The following is a 24,114-nucleotide window of genomic DNA, read 5'->3' as shown; positions in this document are numbered from 1 at the left end:
TGATGTACACGCACCATCCCAGGCCGCAGAGGAATTCATCATCACGCCGCCCCCCGAGTACCCCTTCCAGATGACAGTAGCTGATGTGTTCCAGCATGACATACACATGTACATGGCCTACACAGACAGGCTCACAGGTTGGCTGGAGCTGGCCCACTTCCCTCACGGTACCTTCTCCTCTCACATCAAGTCCCAGCTACGTCGCTACTTCGCCCCGCAGCAAATCTCCACGGAAGGTGGCACCAATCTGGCAATCGAGGAAATGGGGGTATTTTTCAAGTTATGGGATGTGTCCATGCGACTATCATCCGGCCAGTACCCGCAGTCCAACGGTAGGGCAGGGGCCGCAGTCAAGGTTGGGAAGCGGATAATAATAGTCAACACAGGCAGCGGCAGCAGCCTTGACACGGACAAGTCTTCTTTGGCTACGTTACAGTACCTTACCAACCCCCTCCGCGGAATGAATAAGTCATCCGCCCAGATGGCAGCAGGCAGGCAGCTCCGAGACGGCGTACCTACGGCCCGCTGGCACCTCATGGTAGGCAAACACTGGGGGGCAACCCTCCAGCACAGAGAACGTCAGATGGCTGACAACGGTGCTGCCCTCACCGAGAACAGACTCTCCAAAAAGCTTCCTGTCATCAACCCGGGCTCCCAAGTGCGAGTGCAAAATCACGCCACCAAGCTGTGGAACCGTACCGGTACCGTGGCGGAAATGCTTCCATACCAACAATACCTAGTCAGACTGAACGGCAGCGGGCGCCTCTCCCTCCATAACAGGAAGTACCTGCGACTCACATCATCGGGGCTCCAGCCAGGGTGGCCCACACCTGCCACGCACCCAATGAATAAGTCATCCGCCCAGATGGCAGCAGGCAGGCAGCTCCGAGACGGCGTACCTACGTCCCGCTGGCACCTCATGGTAGGCAAACACTGGGGGGCAACCCTCCAGCACAGAGAACGTCAGATGGCTGACAACGGTGCTGCCCTCACCGAGAACAGACTCTCCAAAAAGCTTCCTGTCATCAACCCGGGCTCCCAAGTGCGAGTGCAAAATCACGCCACCAAGCTGTGGAACCGTACCGGTACCGTGGCGGAAATGCTTCCATACCAACAATACCTAGTCAGACTGAACGGCAGCGGGCGCCTCTCTCTCCATAACAGGAAGTACCTGCGACTCACATCATCGGGGCTCCAGCTAGGGTGGCCCACACCTGCCACGCACCCAACCCCGCCCACGCCCAAGCAGCCACCGGTCAGCCACCGTACGCCCAGCCCGTAAGCAGTGCGGGAGTCACGCCCATCACGTCACATCAGGAGGCCAGCGTGGATGAATGACAACATATGACGTCTTTGACTGTCCTACACCCTTCTTATGGGTAATCACGTACATTACAGCAGCATCTGTTTATCTTTTTATTGTATCTGTCCACTTACTCCGGCGCATGCATCCAACTTAAACCACGTATATCCATGTATTGTTCTTGATTGCTTATCCATGTATACCCATGTACTAATGGTTGGGGGGGGGGTGATGATGGAGTGCCTGCATTTGTAAGATACGTTTTCCCATGGCAGGCAGGTGACAAATGAGTGCGCCGGTTGCAGACTGCAACTGGGAGGAGTATGTAATTGAGGACGCAATAAACCACACGCCTCCACCAACGTGTATCTCTTGCCCCACCTTGACATCTAATAGTATCATATTAACTTTTACTTACTTTATTATAAGTGGTCGTAAGAGACAGTTAACACACATAGCTCCCAACAAACGTTGGCTATTGTGATCACAGGGAATGTTGATAGCATCATTTATTTTCATTGTAACGTTTTCAATAAATACGGTAGGAGAAAATTTTGATTCGTGTCTAAAGTTTATTTTCTTTACAACTGCATCTTTCTGTAGAGGTAAACTAAACGTAATACGTTTGTGCACTGGGGAGATAGTACATTTCTCTTCACCATTTATACCAGATACAATGTTATTCATTCCATCACTCAAAACTAGGTGAAACGTATGCCCAGTTAAGTACTTGTTCAGTCGACATTATTCACTAATTGATATGATTCTAATAACTCCCTAAAGGCCAAAACGTCAGAATTTGATGTGCCATCCATCCAAAATTTGAAGTCTCCACAAATAACTAATTGATTTTTCTCCATGATAATCATCTCAATGAATCCACTGGATTCTTCAAAGAAGAATGTAGTATTTGTTCTCGGAGGTTTATAGACTGTTACAAAGGATATTTTTTATTTTCTATTTTGCATAAAGTTTATTTCTTTATAATCAAAGCTTGTTACACTTGTTCTTTTTAACATTTGTAGATTCGAGTAACCTTTATGAATAAAGAGTCCCACACCCCCACTAGACCTACCCTCCCTCAGTACGTGAAAGGTGTGTATGGGAGGTGCCATTTCATTGATTTTAGCCTTGTCAAAGTTATTTAACCATGATTCAGATAATGCTAGTATGTCACAATATTTCCCGTTTATCAAATCTCGAAGTTGTATAGTTTTATTACCCACAGATTGTATATTTACATAGACACAGTTTATGACGTCCTTAGTATCCATGATCAGTATTTTCTGCTAGTCATTTCAATTCCAAGTCATAAGCTTTGCAACCTCTAGAATTTACTATGTGGTCATTTGGATTGTTTAACTTTGTGCAGTTAATTCACTTAGTCATTTGCGAATTACACCCCTCGGTAGAATGTTTTCCTGAACATTTCCCGCAGACTTACACTCTTTTGTAAGATGTCCATACCTCTGACAGTGGTAGCAGGTGATCGCGTGGTACCTATCACATATAAGTACCCAATCATAACAAAATTTTGACCCTATTATCATGAATACCCCTTAGAACTTCAGGATCACATTTCAGCACATAGTGGGTAGTCCCACCTGAAACATTTTTCTTCAGGACTACAGGACTACTATGGGTTTCACAGACAGTGCCAGTGCGATTTTTTGCAATTATTCTGTAACGAACACTCTTATCAGTACGAGATTTTACTATAGTGTATTACACCCAGTAAGGAAATTTATAGGAGTATCATGAATCATTTATTGTAAATAATAAAGACTTTTGTACCTATACCAAGAGGCAAAACTCATTAGCTAAGCAAGAAAACGAACACCAGGTTGGAAGAGCTCCGCCTGCCTACAACCCCCCTTCACCTCCAACCCCCATGTTCTTCCTCCCCTCTCTTTCTTCCCTCACCTGCCCTACGTCTTTCCTTCTCTCTTTCTCTCTCTCTGAATGTTGCTTTGATTTAAACATTTTTTTACGATTTTTTTTCTATCAATCTAATAATAATTGACACTGTTGTATAAATGTAACAGTTCAGTGGTTGTTACCCTCCAGTTAACTTATTAATATCTATTTATACACTGATTTGCTCTCTCCCTCTCTCTGCCTGTCAGTTTCTACTAATGTGGGGAGTTGTACAGAGGCTTAACCATTTTTTCCTTTTGCCCCATGCTTCTGAAATTTAAACTGTTTGCTAAATAGCATATATATATATATATATATATATATATATATATATATATATATATATATATATATATATATATATATATATATATATATATATATATATTGTCTTTGAGTTTGAACAATATGTAATTGTACACAATTATATCATTGCATATTTTGGTATTGGGTATGAGCATAGATGATAGGTATCCATAGGAAATGAGAAACAAAATCTTTATTTCACCTAATGCCACATATATTTCCCCCCCCCCCACCCCCTAATTGAATTTGATTGAATATTGGTATCGACCGATGACGGGACTCGAATGTGGGTAGGGCATAACCTTCATATTTAATTTTTTTTGGTTTATTTTTTTGTGTTTTTATTTTTATTTTTTTTTTTTAGGCTTCATCGCTTTCTAATAGCAAGCCAACGTCATCTTCAGTGTCACTGTCAAGATTAATAATGACAGGATCAATACTGTCGTGCATGTTATCTGTTGAACGATAACTATCCTCAAAAGCTCGTGATAGACGTACTGCCCCTGCCCATACATCGCGAGTGACAGAGATCCTTGCCTCTTCTAATCTGGCATGTAGGTCGGCTCGGGTGAAACGTTGGAGTGAGGAGCGCACGTAACGTTTCATGTGTCCCCACACCTGCTCGATTGCATTGAGCTCGGGATGTGCGGGCGGCAGGCGGACAATTTCATGGCCCCATTCTCGAATGGTGTTATCTACCTTGTACTTAGGCTCTGGCCTATTTTGACGGCATATGTATAGGAGTTCAGGTCTTGTAGCATGTTGCGGGAAGGATATATTTCTGCGCTGTAACCATTCAATGAGGTCAGATTTCCTGGTAGCTGTGGTGAGACAACGACTATCTTCTGTCATTATACTGTGGTATGGGGCATTGTCCATCACTATCACCGAAGGCTCCTCCAAGAGTGGCAGGAGCTGAGTTGTTAGCCAAATTAGGAATATATCGCCATTCATTTCCCTGTGGTAGTCGCCGCTGGTATTTTTAGCAGGGAAACTGAGGAAGGAACCGTCAATGAAGCCATCGGCTGTACCACCTGCGACTACCACGAAACGTTCCCTCTCACCTGGTGGCACCTGACGGCTGTAATTGGCACTGGTATTAGGCTGCGTGGTATCCACCCATTCCATGTTATGGCTCATTCTGGTTGTGAACCACGTTTCATCCAGGTACACTACCTCCCTGCTGTCTTCCCTATGTCTTTGAAGGTCCCGCAGGGAACGTATCCTTTGGCACATGATGTCAATTGACTCCTTCCTGACATACATCTTGCGCTGAGTGGTCTTATACTCGATTCCCATTTTGTGGAGTAAGCGCCATAGCTTAATCTTTGAGGTACTCTCGGGGATGATGCTTTCTTCCTTCAGGTTCTGTGCCAGGGATGCGAGAGTAAAAGCCTTCTTGGCAACAAACTTTGTATGGATGTGTCGACGTATGGCTCCTACAGAGAAACTGTCAAAGATAGGCTGTGCTGGAGGCGTTGGTGGTGTGACGAGACGTGGCTTAGTACTACGATACACAATTGAATGCACCGTACTCAATTTCATCCTCAAGGCTGCTGCAACACGGTGGTAAGGCCTGTATGAAGGAAAGACTTTATATAGATATGTATTATATAAAATAAAGTCTTAAACATCCATCACTTGAAAATAAATGTATCAGTATAATCAAGGCTTTAACTCTGATGAATGTCCTGTGGAAAGGGTCAATATTTATTAGTAATTCATAGAGTAACTGTAACAAGTCACCTATGCACACTAATCTGAAGGCAGTTGTCAGCTTTCTTTTATTAAAAAAGTTGAAGAGTTGGGTGACAAACTCATTTCTGCAACCATACGGACAGACATCTTCTGAGGTGGCCATCACTTTTTTAAGCTCTCCCTCGTAATACCAGTAAATGGCTAATGCCCTGAGTAGAAATAAGGTTTGCCAAAAGAAGGCAAGAAAACGCAGGTACGTATACAACAGCCATTTTCCTATCAGTTATAGTGTATCACTCAGCTACTCCAAAACCCTTCAGATAGGTGTCAATCTAATAATTATTTATATAACCAATACCATAGAAAGAGAGAGAGAGAGAGAGAGAGAGAGAGAGAGAGAGAGAGAGAGAGAGAGAGAGAGAGAGAGAGAGAGAGATGAGCAAACCATTGAATAAAGCAGTCAGTCACCTGATAGGTAACAACCGATTGAATTGTTCCATATCTACAACAATAAATATTATAATTAGATAAGATAGATAGATAGAGTGCTTGTTATAAAAAAAAAATCATACAAAATAAGTTGCAACTTAAGCTACCTTCTCAGAAAGAGAGCATGAAGGGAAGGGAAAGAACGGAGAGGGATGGATGGCGTGGAGGTGGAGAGAGATAGCTTGAAGCAGGGGGAGAGCAGGTGAGGGATGAAAGGAGAGGGAGGGAGGGGTTGGAGGTAGAGGTTCTGTATATTATTGTTCGGTTTTGTGACTGGATGATTGAGATTTTGCCCTTTGGCATAGGGGCAAGTGTCTTTCTAAATAATAATTAACGATTCATTATACCCCTATAAATTTCCTCACTGGGTGTAATACCCTATAGCAACATCTCATATTGATACGACTGTTCGTTACAGAATAATTGCAAAAAATCGCATTTGCACTGTCTGTGAAACCCATAGTAAGCTTATCTTACCTCTAATTAAAGATCCTCTTATTTATATTAAATTCAGTGAGTGGAAAAAGTTTCAAAGGATTTTCAGACAAAGAAACTACTTCATCAGAAACAAATACATAAGGTAGTTACCTATTGTTAACTTGTAAAAATTTAGATGCTCACAAGTTTAATTTACCTTCACTCAACATTCGACCAAATTATATATCAAAATACTCCACCATCAATTATTACTAAATATTTATATCTATTCGCAACTGCCATCAGGACATGGCGGAAGTAGCTTTTGTAGTTGAAATAAAAAGATCCTGAGTGCTGTTTTCTGGATTGCCACGTGCTATCACCTATGGATCCACAACAGAGGGAAATTCAAATTCTCCCAAGAATACGTCGTTATCAATATTTCATTTGTCTGTCGTGTTTGGGAACTGAAAATGAACAAAACATACTTAATTCCTGTACGGAAATGTGTTTTTCCTATTTTTCAGGATCTACCTCCTGCAAAAACTCGAGCCCGATCTCATATTTTCCAAGACTTAAGATTGCTTACATGCAATCGCCTTCTAGATGTGTGCTGAATTTGACATGATTGCTGCTGCCTGGACAATGGATTTGAGGAAAATGAGCCCTTCTAAAACTTCCTATGCTAAAAACCCATAATTCCGATGAGCACAGTACCTCGTAATTATGTTGTCATAAATCAAACTACCAAGACATGAAACTCTACTAACACATCGAACTCTCAAGACACGCCTCCTACCTTGCAAATACAATTAATTTCATTCAATCCTGTTCAGAGTAATTCCAACGAAAGAGCATTTTCATATTTTTATAATTCATTTCAGTTATATGAATATTAGCGATTGCATAACATTTCTCCATAACTATCTTGGTTATTGACTGAGACGACATTTCACTTACAAATTTCAAGTTTCAAATGTATTGCCATTGGCTAAGTGACGAAGAGTCACTGTTGTAAATAATTTTAATTTCAACCTTACCTATATTCAATAAACAAAACAATTATTTAACAACCAAAACAACTTACTTTATAGAGTAGATCCACTAATGAACAAGCTTTGGGACATTGCCGTACATTACCTTTTTTCCCTAGACATAATAATGTAAAGCACTTATCACAAATTATGAAGTTGAAGTTGACGTATTCCAAAATTGTTGTTGTCTTGGAGTTAGAACATTCAGTTTTGTTCAAAGTTAATTTCTTATGGAATTGTAGATGCCAGCCTGGCTACTGTGTAACTGTAACTGTCTGCCGTAATGTACCTTTGAAAGGTACATTACGCACGCACGAACTTACGGCCTAATAGCAATTACTAGTTGAAGTAATTTAATCTAAGTTTTATTTTACTATTCATCTTACTAATCATTTATCGTTAACGCTAGTAGCAACTATACTAAGTAGCATTAAGTTATTTATTTTTAATTTAAGAAAAATAGATAATGCTTCGCATCAAGCTAACGACCGAACAGCTATTCTACACACTCTCCACAAAGGATTGCGATTATAAAATTGCAATGAATATCTTCATTAACCATACATTTTTTATTAGGGCCACCTTAAATCTAGCTACTGTGTTAAACAATTCTTGCCAACAACGCTGAATTAAACGTATGACTAAGTAACTTTAGTACCATCCTCACGTTACAAAAGGTGTAGCATTTTAAATTTAGTCTTCCACTTTATTTTAACTGTAGCATTTTCTTTAGCCTCCATTTTATTTCATTTGTAGAATTTTATTTAAATATTTACACTAATTATAACTTAACTTAGTTTACTATAGGCTATCTCCTAATTTTATTTTATTTTTCTTATTCACGTATTTATTAGTTTTATTTATCTATTACCTAAAAAGTAATTATTTGCAATGCCCTTAATCCTTATTTAAAGTTATTAGGAATAAAGCAATTAATAAAGTATATCCTTACACTGAAAAAGTTTCGAGAGTGTGGCATTTTAGTCAAATAAAGACCTTAATTATTAGAAATTATAGTAAATGATATACTGAAAACCAGCATTTACAAATTATCTAAATTTTCCCTTAGCATTCTTTCAAATCTTCCGGTAGTTTTTCTCTTAGGTCTTACAGACCTCTCGCCTTGTTCAACGTGAATAGATTCAGGTTTATTTATACTGCCTGTTTATACCTAAATTTCCATTAAATTGTCACTGGTTTGCCTTTCTCTTATAGCATGTGTCGCTGACAGTTCCATAGGATAAAGATTACAAACAGAATGATATTCTATAGCCCCATTACCTTGCTTTAGTTTCACTGACCTAATGTTATTGACAAATCCTAATATTGATTCTAATACTTACCCATCATCCAAAATGGTCTGGGCTTATTAATTGCTTTAATTAAGACAACGTCACCAGCTTTTATTCTATTCTCCCACTTACTTTAATACAAATTTCTACTATGTTCTCTCAGGCATAAGAGATAATTTTCATACCACAATATCTTAAAATTTTCAATAATTTCTTCCTGTATTTCTACAGTTCTCTCTAAAGAAGGTTTACTAGAATCATCCAACCAATCATCACTATCATCTCTTCTCAAAATGAGGGATGAAGTACCATGCAATTTGATAAAGGAATTTGGAGTTATAAATTCTAAATTTTCTGAGCTTGGTCTTTATGTTAAAAGCCTGGTATTTATTGCTATTTGAATATTAGAAAGGGTAGTTAATAGTTCAAAGAAATTTAATTTAGACTTTCCTATTGCTTTATAAAGACAAATTTTTAATACTCTAATCAATCTCTCCCAAGCAGAACCAACCCATGCTGAATATAAATGTATGTGTTAGATATTACATTTACTTAGTACAGATTGAAATTCCTGCGACTCCAAAGACCTTTCAAGGATGCTTCTACACTTGAGAGAAGACTTATCGTTATCACTGTACAGGTGTTGTGGTATTGTGTACATATTACTAAATCTTTGAAAAAAGAGAGAACAAATTTTTTAGTGGACATGTCTGGTAACAATTCAAAGGGCACAGCGCGCACATTGAGACAAGTGAAAGCTAATATGAACATTTTTTGTGGTCTTACCACTCAACTCATCCCTAACTCAAAGGTGAAATCGAGCCCTACATACTGAAAAGGCTTGACTAAATTCATTTGGTGTTTAGGCATATCTGTAAACTTCGGGTATCTGTAAGCTAAGGCATTATATTTCCTATATGTATTACAACTACTCAACTCAGTCTTTACTGCTAACCTACCCTTGGAAATCAAAAATCCCTGTTCCCTGAGTTAGTTTAATGTAGTGCCTATTCCTAAACGATGTACCTTCAAATGACAATGCTTTATTAACAATGAGGTGAACCTATGCCCTATAGGAAGCAATACCGGGTTATGAACATCAGAGGCAAAGTACAAACACATTTAGATATTCTTCCCCTGGACATAATTATACCCTTTGAATCTAGAAATAAATTTAAATTGGACACTATATTATTAGCAATATTGACACTGCCTTATAAAAAAAAATCTAATTCTACTGAAAATTATTCTTCCTGTGCAATTTTCACCCAATGCTCTAAGGCTTTCCTTTTAGGATCACTACCCATTAACCTACTACAAAATTTGAACAAGTCACTGGTAATTCTCAACAATTATTCATAATTTGACATTTTACTTATATTGAGAATACCAGCGTTCACTTTATTTATTTGCTTAGTGCATACTGTACTTTTTTTATGCTTATAGTAAGGCAATATGCTCAATAAAGGGTAAATCCTTACTCAACCATCCTGGACCTTCTAGCCAATAAGTTTATTTACTTAAATATTTAGTATAGGATAAACCTCTGGTTATCTTGTCAGCAGGATTTTCATCTGTATTTACATAGTGATATAAGACAGGTAGTTGAAATAGCTTAGATATTTCAACTTTAAGACCATCTGCCTCAAGTACTCTACTCTATATCTAGCAAATTTAGATTTTATTTTAGTTTCTCTGGTCAATAGCCAATTTAAAACCATTTGAGCTTCAACACAAATATTGATGAATTGAAAATTTATATTATTGTAGGCTTCTAGTAAGGAAGGTAAACATTTAAAGCTAGAATTACTACCATTAGTTCTAAAGTAGGGACACAGCTCATTTCTCTTATTCAGTGGAGTCAATTTTGATTTGGAGAACAAATAAGAATTTTATCATTTTGATTAACCGCATAGACCACAAACCCATAGGCCTCCACAGAGCTATCACAAAATATGTGAAGACCATAGGAGTCTAGTTCATTAAGGGACTCTCTAGGAAATTTAAGTTCAGATAACATTTCAAAATCTCTACTAATAATTTTCATTTCCCCCACAATTGTCTTTAGGTAAATTTTGACTCTAACCAACATATCATATAATTTCCATATTTTTCTCATTGAAATTTTGCCTCTTATTGTTACAGGAAGGACTATATTCAAAGGATCAAATATTTTAGAAGATTGTGACAATACTTTTCTTTTTGTGTCTGCTTCTGAGTCTATTTTGCAAGGCGCAAGACTAAAAGAATCATTATTTACGTTGAATCTATAACCCAATACTTTATTCTCTTCGCAAGAATGTTCAACAAGTCTATTATCAGACGCCATTTCTTCTCTCAACTCTACACAATTGGAGTTCCAAGACATTATAATAAAGCACCTTGTTCCATCCTATCATCAGCTTGCTTATGCAATTTTTTCATTTCATCAATGTTTATTAATGGTTATAAGAAGCTTGTCTACATAAAAGTTATTAGTTAATATTTCTTTACACTTATCATTAGGATAACTTTCTGCGTGATGTTTCATAAAATAACTTAGTATAAAAGGTGAAGAAGTGTAACCAAAAACTATTGTTTTGTAGCAATAAGATACTAATTTAATTCCCCGATTCCAGAAGAAACAAAATTTATTCTCATCCACTTCATTTTTTAATTTAATCATAAAAAAAACTTGCTTAACGTCGCTCAACATTACATATTTATTAGTTCTAAAGTAAAAGAGCAATTTCAGTATTTAGCCAGTTAATATCCCAGGATATGCGGCTTCATTAAGTGAGGGTAATTCCCTATGAGTTTTTAAAGAACAGTTAAATACTGGCCTGATTTTTGTGGTAACTTGCTCTTCTAATTTTATAACTGGTCTATGGGGAATCCATATATACTTATGATAGTCAGAAGTAATTACTTTGATTTCCTCGATTATACCATCTTCGGGTTGTTTATCAAAAACCTCCTTGTATTTGTCAATGAGACCCTTTTTACCAAGATACTCTACTGTTCTGTCTACTATCTTAAGTGAAACAAAATGATTAGATGGGACGTTGTCAATTTTATCAGTATACCAGGGCAATTCTACATTATAAAATCCATTATCAACAGAGGTCCCCTCTCTAAAGCCCCATCCACACGATCGGGCATGCCCGACGGACAAGCAGTGATACCAGACCACAATAGTTAGTAAGAATGAGGGTTAATGACGTCAGAAGCGGGAAAACCTCAGACAGGGATCTGGCATCGTACAGTGTTGCCAGATACCTGCCTTTAGTTTTCCCACTTCTGACGTCACCAACCCTAATTTTCACTAACTATTGTGGCCTGGTATCACTGTTTGCCCGTCGGCCATCCTCGACCGTGTGGACAGGACTTAAATCTGTCAATTTGTTCTTTATCAAAGGAGACTAATTCTTTTTCACACTTTTGTATTCCCAAGGATTCAAGACTAAATAGGTGTTCAAGTCCATTATCAACCTCACTGTCTTCTGATATATGCTCTAATGGATTGAAATAAAATTTGAGAGGATCCATTACTAAATTTACCCTGCTTTTTGTTTTAACATTCAGTGTTTTCTTATTAACTATGGAGTCCTTAACAACTTTACTTTCTGCCTCATCCAAAAAGTTGAACACGTTACCAACTGGAGCTACTCTATTATTTATGACTAAAAGATCCACCCAACATTTTAGTCAAAGTTACCGAAGGTAAAAATTAAATGATATCTATTCCCAATAACATGTCAACCTTCATACTTTCATGGTTTCTGTGGTCACAAAAAATCTCATCCAATAAAGCAATATAATTTTCTTTATATCTATCTATTATTTGATTCATGCCGGGCACTTCAAAGTTTATATTCAGAGATTTCTCAACTAATAAAGGTATGAATATTAGATTATTGTTTATATTCCTTCCAGTTGACATTTGCTTGAAGCGCTTAGTTTCTTGCCCTATATATGTACTTACATAACATTCCAAAGCATACAACGCCTCTACGTCCTGACAAAGATCTATAGCGTCAGATTCTGAAATATATGACCGCTGACTGCCAGTGTCAAACAGGCATCTAACTTTCCTAGCCTTTTTGCCATTTCTTAAATACAGAGTCATAGTAGGTAGAATCTGAGACGCATAAAACTTTTTTGAGCAAAACATAAGCTTACGTTAGTTTTAGTATTTAGTTCAGCTTTACTCAAAGAAAGGCACAAAGGAGTTATGTGTTCCTTCTTTCTACATAACTGACATTCAAACCTCAACTTATTTTGTTTCCCATAACATTCATTGTCCTCGTGCCCTGAACCAGCACATCTAGTGCACAGCGAACGTTTCCTAAATCTGGCTAATTTATCATTATAATTATTAAAGTTAACACATTTTCCCAAAGTATGGCCTTCAGCAGAACACAATTTACGAATTAATTCAGTTACTTTATTTGCAAATTTGTAATTTTGAATCGTACTTATACCTACCTTATTTTCTTTAGTTTTTTTATGAACTGCTAGGACTAGGTTCACTAGAGGTTTTAGTGAAGGTCTTTTTCCTATTGGAAACGGTTTTAGATAAAGTTTTGATAATTTAATTATAATTAGAGAGAATGTCAGTTATAGTAGGACAATTGGTATTCAATATGTGAACCCAACTCTCTCTTTACTGGCATGGGGAGTTTATTAAATACTATATAACTCACAATTTTATGCCCAGAGGACCGCACTTCCAATAAATCAATTTTATGCGATTTCAATGCATGCAAATAGGATTTGATTTCGTTGAGGTAAACTTCCACTGACGAGAATTCTTGATCATATTCAGCACTTGTAGCAGCACTCAAAATGTTCTTAAAAAGTCTTGTCAATAATATAATTTACGTCAAGGAATTCTTGTTTTAACATTTCAATTGTCAAGTGATAGTTATGGTCAGAAATAGTCAAATGCTTGACTACCTTCAAGGCATAGCCCCTAATGTACCCATGTAAATATATTTGTTTGGCAGAATCGGACAGATTTTTTCTGGACCCAATGACATTATTAAATTTATTAAGAAATTAATTGAAAGCAAATTTATCTCTCTCCTCACCAATAAAGATTCCACATTCTAGAGGAGGGGGTCTCCCATCAGACATATTTATTCTAGACACCATATCTAAAATTTCATCGGCAGATAAGTTGCCAGAAGCCCCACTTGATTCACTTATGTATTGTTCATATTGGGCGAGCTCTATACTAACCTGAATGCTATATTTTACCTGACTATCTAACTTTTCATTATAATATTGTTCATAACTGTTCATTATTTCATGCGTCTCCAAAACATTATTAATTTTTCCATCAAAATTTTAACCTGATCGATCTCTTTTCCGATTTCGGTTATTAGGGTCTTACAAAAGGAAGAAGTTAATCTATTATCATCATGAAGTTCTGTTAGCTTCTTTAAGTAAATAGTTATCTTCCGTTTGTGGATTCCCTGCATCTTCCTCAAGGATGATACAATATTCATAAGGTCAACCAACTCTTCTGCTTTATCAGACATGATTACCTATATAATTATATTTATTAGATTCTATTACCAATAGCCTGTAAATATTCAAGAGATAACAGCCTTCCTACAGTTATCGATGCTTACGGGTTACCGAGTACATTATATATGAATATGAAATAGATCATAATATATGATATATGTAACTAATTACGTCGCACTTGAGTTCCATATTGGTTACGATTTGAAATTCCGAGCGACAGTTAGCCAGTTAGCCGTTTCTAAAAAAAAATCACTTATTTTACCGAAATATTATGTTGGAATTTATTTTAATTTCAACGTTACTTATATTTAATAGACTAAACTATTATTTAACAACCAAAACCACTTACTTTATAGAGTATATCCACTAATAAACAAGCTTTGTGACAATGCCGTACATCACCTTTTTCCTTAGACATGGCCAAAGATACATAATAATGTAAAGCACTTATCACAAATTATGAAGTTGAAGTTGACGTATCCAAAATTGTTGTTGTCTTGGAGTTAGAACGTTCAGTTTTCTTCAAAGTTAATTTCTTATAGAATTGTAGATGCCAGCCTGGCTACTGTGTAACTGTAACTGTCCGCCGTGTCTGTGGTAACCTCCGAGGTAATTTACTTCTTACCTTTGAAAGGTACATTACGCACGTGCGAGCTTACGGCCTATTAGTAATTACTAGTTGAAGTAATTTATTCTATAAGTTTTATTTCATTATTCATCTTACTAATCATTTATCGTTAACGCTAGTAGTTACTATACTAAGTAGCATTAAGTTATTTATTTTTAATTTATTAAGAAAAATAGATAAGGCTTCGAATCAAGCTAACGACCAAATAGCTATTTCACACAGCCGGACACAAATACCAATCCCTTCTAATTTCTAACATTACTGACAATCTTTGACTTACTTGAATCCTTTTCTTTCTCACCGTTATTCGTAGATTAAGGGGTCGGTTTTCTGATGGGGCCTCTCCAAGGTCTTTTATCAAAGGTATCCTGTTCACCAAAACCTCTTCTCTCCGTAACATCTTTCTCCTTATCTCGCCATCTATTTCTGTCTCTTTCTCGACCTTCTCCCCCTAACAGGTTTTTCACTTACCACCATCCATCCTTAACACGTGTTCACATCCTCTCAGTTGTGACACACTTATCATCTCCTGGATCATTCCTATACCTGCCATTCTTCTTATTTCCTCATTCTCTAATCCTTCAAGCAGTGATAGTTCCAAAATCTACCTCAGCCTTGTAATCTCTCTTATCTTTAGACTTTCCTTCCTGTTTTCGTCTTAGAGCCCACATTTTGATCCATACATTAACACTGGTCTTATTACTGTGCTATAGATCTTGACCTTTAGCTTGATTGTCCTTTTCTTATTACATAAAACTACTGCTAACCTCCATCACTTCCCCAGTGCTTCTTTTATTCTCTTCTAAACTTAAGCCTCACATCCTCGCTCCTGACTAAGGGTTCGGCCACACCAAACGTGACGAACGTAGTTGTACAGTCATGACCTGGGCGGCAAGGAAGCGACAAAACGATGCATAGCCACACTGGAAACGCCTAACCTCTCATGCCTCCTCACTCTTAGCAGTAGAAGATATCCTTCCGTGCAAACATGACACTATCACGTTCATGTAGAAAATTGCTCCTCTTTGAAAATCTGAGTAGTAAACTGGACAATATATTATACAATAGACCTTTGATTCATGATTTTAACAAACAGAGAAGGTAAATAGGTGAATTTTACAATTTATATTCCCAGTCTCATTTGTACCACGACAAATTTTATGATTATATATGCATGACACAAGTCTTTTGATTCTTTGCTGGCAATAACCTATTGGAATTCAGGCTCTCAAAACAAACTTCAAATTATTGACAACCTTTATCTCTACCTCTTACAAGCCATTATAATTGCTTCAAATATATGAAAAATTAATGAAAAATCATTGTACCTTTTACTTCCAGAATTAACTAGTAATTGCTTGAAATATATTGTTTAAACATATATACGAAATTTGAAATTTTCCTACTTCATATTTTAGATTTTCTGTGGTTATTTTCTAGCCTTTTAGTTGGAAATCTCTCTCTCTCTCTCTCTCTCTCTCTCTCTCTCTCTCTCTCTCTCTCTCTCTCTCTCTCCTTCAGGAACTGATGGAAAATGGTTTAGTCTTGGGTGAAGAGTTTAGAAACCACCGCAGTTTTTAAAAACGTTTCATTGGGTGGCAGCATGAAATAGTTATAAAACAGGTGATTCGAAGCATTGGGTGGCAGCAACCTTACATTCCAAATTGCCGAGGACGGGGGAACCTCTTCCCTACAACCTTCAAGCTCGTTGCGTCCGGTGTGGCTGAACCCTTACGGTAGATCCCAAGTATCTAAATTATTTCACCTGTTTTATAACTATTTCATGCATGTCTATCTTGTCCCTGCCTTCCTTACTGCTCACCACTGCTTCAGCCTTATTCACATCTACTCTCAAGATACCCCTCTCCAAAGTCTTTTGTCACTTTACAACCTTTTTCTGTAAGTCTTCTTCATTTTCACATAAACATCTGCATATTGCATCTCCCGTAACTCATGAATCATCAATTCACTAAATACATCCGTGGCCACCGCTAATAAAAACTAGCTGAATGCTGACCCCTGGTGTAATCCAACACTAACTTCAAAGGTTTTTGTTCCCCCAACAGCTGGCATTACCTTTGTCCTTGTTCTCTTGTACAGTATGCTGCAAAACTGGAGATACTTTTTATTTTTGCTTCGGACAAGCGTTGGTCTAAGTTGCCACTTTGTATTAAATCTTATATTTCACTTTGTAAACATGTGTGTGTATGAGACAACGTTGGTCACTTATTATGGATAATTTTACCATTGAATAATGTTAGATCGCTAAAAAAAACATTTATGCTAAAATGATACTTCAGAACGAAAATTAGAGATGTTACAGTAGTACGAATCCATTTGTTAACGTGACTCCGCGAGAATCGGTGAGACTAGTTCTTGAGCTGTCTGCCTGGAAAGAAGGATTTAAACTGGGATGGAGAACAGTTTAAGCAGAATGCTATAGTCCAATAATGACAATTTTTGCATTTTGGATATGATTTCAAAGTTATTGCTTATTTTTTTGTTTATGTCGTTATGTACATGAAACAAACGTTAGTTAGGATCATGATTTCAAAACTTGCAATAAATTATTACAAGTCATAGTTTAGTGACTATAGTCAACGTTACTTATATAATTCTAGTCTCCCAATTTGGTTTTTCACTTTGTAGAAGAATAAACAAATAAATAAAAGAGCGAGTGGTGAGTTATCTTCGCTATAAGAAATAAAATTGATTATACCTCTCTAATATCTTACTTTCACTTTACGAACGGAAGAGTTCAATCAGGTCAGACATATTCAGCCACACGTTATGTGCAGATTCTACAGAAAGACAATAACAACGCATCTTAAATAATAATAATAATAATAATAATAATAATAATAATAATAATAATAATAATAATAATAATGGTGATGATGATGATAAGATGGCTCTGCAGTCTAGGCCTATGCTAATGGCTTTATAACTCTTCGTCTTCTTCTACGGTTGTTCAGCAGCAGGATTTCTCACCTCCTAGGATGGCTTTTTAATTTTTCTCCATTTTGTCGTTTTTAATTGTATATTATAAATGTTTATTTTAAGTCCTTACCGATTTTCAGTTCCACAGTTGTGAATGATATGAGAAGGAATATTGATTTAAGTCATTTCTATTGCAAGATGATAATCAGTTTTTTGTTAGATTTGAAGGAAATAGATAAGGTTTCATTTGTGTCAACATTATTTTATTCAGTAGCAGTTAGTGTAATCAGAAAAGTTTGTCGCCTTGCAAAATTTCCCAACTTAAGTTCTAAAGATTGTTATAATTTTATAAGGCCAGAGAGGGTCCCAAAACTGAAGGGAGTTATCCGCTTTTGGATTGGAAAATATGAGACAGCATAAATAAACCTTTTATTAGTATCATGGAGAGAGTTTGTCTTCAAGTATGCTCATGGAACTTTGGCGACCAGTGATCGGCTGAAAATTTCAAATATCAAAAACAGTAATTAATGTGATCAGTGTGAGGATGTTGAATACAGTTTAGATATTTTATTTTTCATTTTTGCAGTCACATAAAAAACAATAATGATGTATTTCAAAAGTGTATTATTTTATACTTGTGACTTAAACAGCGACATTTTTTTTAAAAAACATTATTGTTCAGTTATAAATACATGACAAAAAGGATTATAATTGTGACATGCTCTTTGGGTCAGTAAGAAGAAACGTTCCACGAAAGAGGAAACAGATGTCTTTCCTAAGTGCAAATTTCGTTATGATAAGTGGCTATTAAAAAATTTCTATAAAGAAGGAATGAATAAAATATTCACAAATAAGATTATATATTACTGTTTTTGAGTACTTAAAAATCAAAATAAAGATGTGTTAATTGTTAATTTAGATGGTATATGCTTATATAAAATGTTAATGTGTACTCTAACTATACTGTAAATATTGCGATTGTAAAAATAAAAAATGTAAATTAACTTTTTAAATAAAAAGATAACAAAAATATATATAAATCGTTTAGCCATCTATAAACAATTGTTTCGTTGATGTTAAAACGATTGGTCATATTTATTTATTTATTTATTCATTTATCTATTTTTTTTTTCAATTAGAGAATCTGGTGAAATAAGCTTAACTCGAGTTATAGATATCCGGGACCTGCTGGGAAGCGCTAACCATATTTGACAAATAACTTGCTTGTGAGAGTGCCATCGTGGGCGTGAGGCGGCCAGTTGATGCCTGGTTAGTCCCCGCCCACAATTACATCTCCGATAACTATGGCGGCTAAAAAGTCAGGCTTAATAAGCATTATTATTTTTCTTTCATCACAATTAAATATTATTAGGTTAAGTTTTTCCAAATTGATCTAGCTGATATTATGATGAACCATATAGCATAAATTCTTTAAAATCATGCTTAATGAACTTTATCTTTCATTGAGCGAAGTTTCAAAATGCTTCGTGCCAGGAACCTAGTGTCATTAGAAATGTGAAGAATGTGAAAGTTGCCAGTCAGTGACTTTCAAACGAAAATCATTGAATTCAGGTATCACCAGTTTAGCTATACGTCACATCTACCATTCTAACCATCTTCTCCGAGACTTTCCCCTTCCTCAAGCATCAAAACATCACTTATCTTAGTATTCTGTCATAAGCCTTCTGTGACGGCGCCGAGTAAGGGTGTGAACTCAAAGGCAGATTGGAAACGACTGAGTTATATTATATACAAAACCTCAAGGCAACAGGCCATAACAAGTTCACAAGACAGACAATATCACAGAGGAAAAACGAGACATGAATTTTCATGTTCGTTTTAGTGCGAGGGAAGAGCGAAGATACAAGCATAATATATATAAAAGGAATTATGTACAATTGTGTGAAACACGGTTGGTACATGGCTCCCCCCCTAAAAATGACATACTGTACATGTTAAATAGGGCGCCCTGATCTAGAGAGGCGAACTGTAGGCGGGTCATCTGGCAGAAGATAAGCAGGTTTTAGACGATCAATGGAGACCCAGTATTCTTTCCCCGAATGTTTAGGAGGAATGCTTTCGGACTGCGTTGGATCACAAGGAAAGGGCCCGTGTAAGGGGGCGTTAGTGGTGGCTTGCTGGTGTCGTTGCGCAGGAAGACGTGCGTTACAGAGTGCAAGTCCGTTGGTATGTGATGCTTCGCTGGCGGCTTTTAAGTCTGGCGTCACGGAGTAAATTTTCCCACGACGTGACGTATGCGCTGGAGATCGTCGGAGGAGGTTGTAGAAGGAAAAAATTCGGCAGGGACGACCAACGGGTCGCCATACACCATTTCAGCTACCGAGACGTCGAGGGCGTCTTTAGGAGTGGTCCTTAGTCCCAGGAGGACCCAGGGAAGCTGAGTAAACCAGTTGCAATCCTTGCAGCAGGACATCAAAGCTGCATTGAGGGTGCGATGAAAACGTTCAACCATTTCATTGGCAGCGGGGTTGTAGGCCGTTGTCTGATGTAGGGTGATGCCCAGGAGATTCGCTAATGATGTCCACAATTGAGAGGTGAAAGTGGTTCCCCTGTCAGAAGTAATATGCTCAGGGATACCGAATCTTGAAATCCATCCAGAGAGTAAGGCATATGTACATGAGGCGGACGTTGCAGTTTCCATGGGAATGGCTTCAGGCCAACGAGTGGAGCGGTCGATGACGGTAAACAGGTAACGATGTCCTTGTGATGTGGGTAGGGGGCCTACAACGTCGACGTGAATGTGTGCGAAACGACGCTGAGGTTGAGGAAAGGTGCCCACTCCTGAATCCGTGTGTCGATGTACTTTGGAAATTTGGCAAGAAGTACAGGCACGGACCCAATCCTTAGCATCCTTAGAAATGCCGTGCCAAATGAACTTTGCCTTCAGCAGTTGTGCAGTAGAATGGCACGAGGGATGTGAAAGGCCGTGGATGAGATCAAACACCTGTCGGCGCATGGGAGCAGGAATCCAAGGTCGCGGTCTACCAGTACTGACGTCACAGAGGAGGGTGGTGTTGGAGTCTTCGAGGGGAAAATCCTCCCAACGGAGGGACGTGCAGGATGTCCTACAAGCTTGATACTCTGGATCCTGTCGTTGGGCTTCAGCCAGGGCGTTGTAATCCAATCCCAGTTGAACGGCAGCCAACGTGTTTCTTGATAGGGCATCGGCAACGGGATTCATTTTCCCAGGGACGTATTGGAGGGTGCAATTGTATTCAGCCACGGCGGAGAGATGTCGGCGTTGACGGGCGGACCAGGCGTCAGATTGTCGAGTAAAGGCGTGCACCAGAGGCTTGTGGTCTGTGCGAATGACGAAGGGTGTACCTTCTAAGAAATGGCGAAAGTGACGGACAGCCAAGTGCACCGCCAGCAATTCTCGATCGAAGGTAGAATAACCCGATTCTGCCTTGGACAGTTTTCTGCTGAAGAAGGCCAATGGGCGGGGTGAGCCGTCGACCACCTGCTCGAGTACTGCACCAATAGCGACGTTGCTGGCATCTGTGGAGAGAAGGAGAGGGGCGTGTGGGATAGGAAAAGTGAGAGCCGCAGCAGTTGATAGGGCCTTCTTTGCATTGCAGAAGGCTGCTTCTTGAAGGGGACCCCACTTCAGGTCCTTTGGCTTGCCCTTGAGGGAGGCGTAGAGGGGAGCAAGAGTGGCGGCAATGTCCGGCAGAAAACGGTGATAATAGTTGATCATGCCCAAGAATTCCTGCAGAGCTTTGACGGTCGAGGGCGCGGGGAAATTCTGAACAGCTGCTACCTTCTCAGGGAGGGGATGGACTCCTTCAGGAGTGATACGGTGCCCTAAGAACGACACTTCGTTGGTGCCAAAGGTACACTTGTCGTACCAGACTACAAGGCCGTTTTGTTGCAGGCGGTCGAGCACGATGCGCAGGTGACGGAGGTGTTCCTCTTTTGAGGAGGAGAACACAAGTATGTCGTCCACATAACATACACAGAAAGGGAGGTCCCCTAAGATGCCATCCATGAGACGTTGAAACGTAGCCCCAGCATTACGAAGGCCAAAACAGGAGTAATTGAAGGTGTATTTACCAAACGGAGTGGTGATGGCGGTCTTGGGGATGTCTTCTGGGTTCATAGGCACCTGATAATACCCCTTCAAGAGGTCGAGCGTAGAGAAAACCTTCGCTTTGTGCAGGTAGGAGGTTACATCGGCAATGTTTGGGAGGGGGTAGTGATCCGGTTCTGTTTGCATGTTCAGGCGCCTGTAATCCCCGCACGGACGGAGGGAGCCGTCTTTCTTCAAAACGATGTGTAATGGTGACGACCATGGGCTGGAGGCCTTTTGGCAAAGGCCCATTTTCTCCATTTCGGCGAACGTCTGTTTGGCGGCTGCCAATCGTTCCGGTGCCAGACGTCTGAATTTTGCGAAGACTGGGGGTCCCGTCGTCTTGATATGGTGATAAATACCGTGCTTGGTAGGAACCGTGGGCGTTTGGCGAAGTTCTGGACGGAAAACTTCCGGGTACGACGTGAGGAGGTGGGTGTAGGCATCCGTGGGTGCGCTGATGTGGAGAGCGAGGTTAGAGGGGGCGGGTTGAAGAGGTGTCGACAAGTACGATTCTGCGTTGACCAATCGTCGGTGGGCGACATCGACCAGAAGGTGGAAATGAGACAGGAAATCCGCACCGAGGATTGGCATTGTGACGTCAGCAACGAGAAACTTCCAATTGAATTTACCGTTTCAGAACGATAAGGTGAGGTTCTCATAACCGTAGGTGGGTATCGCAGATCCGTTGGCAGCTACCAAGCCGACGTCAGCAGATGTAGACAGACTAGGTCGTGCCTTGAAGAGTTTCCTTGGCAAAAGAGAACGACAAGCACCCGTGTCTACCAAAAATCGCACGCCCGTTCCTGCATCCTGTAAAAAGAAAAGATTAGAAACACGGGAGGCCACCGCCACGAACGATGGCCTACTTACACGTTTTTTGGCCACTGACAATCCTTGGCACATTTCTTCGCGGTTGCCCCTAATCTGAAGTGGTAGAAGCAAAACTGCGGCGGATGGGAGGTAGTAAGTGGCCGTAGAAGTCGTTCGTTGGGGCGCGAGCAATTGGTGGGTGGTGGGCGGCTGTGTCGTCGCTTCGGCACGTCACGGGGTAGGCGTGTATGTCCTACGGCATCCATGTCAGCTTCGGTTGACGTTGAATAGGTCTCCTCGTCGTCAGGGGTGGAGGCGTTGATGGAGGTCTTGAAGTGGCTGTCCATAGGGCGTCGGCTTTGGTCATCTAGTCCTTTATGGGTAAACTATCGACATCGGGTATGGCAGCGCGTACAGGTTCAGGTAAACGGCGTATCCAAAGGGCACGGAGTAGGTTCACCTCACGAGGAGAGCCGTCTGCGGCAGGTTGAAGGCGAGCGATACTGGTCATTTCCCTGAGGGCAAGCGAAGCCCTTTGGTCCCCCAACGGTTGTTGCGAGAGCTGAAAAAGCTTTGCTATACGGGCGGCTGGCGACGTCGAGTATTGCTGCAGGAGGTATGATTTGAGGGCGTCATACGCTATTGGGGTGTCTCCTTGTTCACAAAGCCAGTCGGATATTTCTGGGAAGGTGTCCTCGGCTATCGCCGCGAGAACATAATCCGCTTTGGTGGTTGAGCGAGTCACGCCCCTGATACGAAAGTGGACTTCAGCACGTTGAAACCAAGCAAACGCCTCTCCGGTGGCGAACGGTGAATGTTTCAATGGGGCGGCCGCGGCGCCAACTGATGTAGTCTCCGTCATAGTACCAACGATTGAGGGGCGAGGGAGGGGGGGGGGGTGGAAGGCAGTGGTAGCGAGTCGACTTCCGGGGTCACCAATGTGACGGCGCCGAGTAAGGGTGTGAACTCAAAGGCAGATTGGAAACGACTGAGTTATATTATTGTGGAACACTCTCCTTATATACAAAACCTCAAGGCAACAGGACATAACAAGTTCACAAGACAGACAATATCACATAGGAAAAACCAGACATGAATTTTCATGTTCGTTTTAGTGCGAGGGAAGAGCGAAGATACAAGCATAATATATACAAAAAGGAATTATGTACAATTGTGTGAAACACGGTTGGTACACTTCTCTAGAGCTACTAAAGCACAGAAGAGCTTCTGGTTTCCCCCAAGCCTCTTTTCCTATAAATGCCTCACTTACTTACTATAAAGATGGCATCTACAATCCCTTTACTCTTCATGAATCTATAATGCTGTTTCCCAAACTTTACAATCTCCCTCAATCTCTCATCTAGAACCCTCTCAAAAATGTTTAAACCATGCTCTGTTTGTTTAATTACCTTGTAGTTACTACCTCTTAGCTTAAATATCGATACCATTAGTCTCCTGGCCTTCAGACATTATTTCTTCATCCCATATTGCTCTCAATAAAACCAACATCCATTCTTACCACTCTGTAGCTGGTATCTTGATCATTTCAATTTGAAACTCTGATGAACTTGGTGCTTTACCATTCTTCCTTTTCTTCAATGCCCGCTTCACTTCTGTATTCCATATCTCCATCACTGTCCCTTCCACCCTTTGTGCTTCTCCTAGCTCCTCTA

This window comes from Palaemon carinicauda, chromosome 14 (assembly GCF_036898095.1).
Source record: "Palaemon carinicauda isolate YSFRI2023 chromosome 14, ASM3689809v2, whole genome shotgun sequence".
NCBI classification, from domain to species: Eukaryota; Metazoa; Arthropoda; class Malacostraca; order Decapoda; family Palaemonidae; genus Palaemon; species Palaemon carinicauda.
This window is presented reverse-complemented; position numbering follows the sequence as displayed.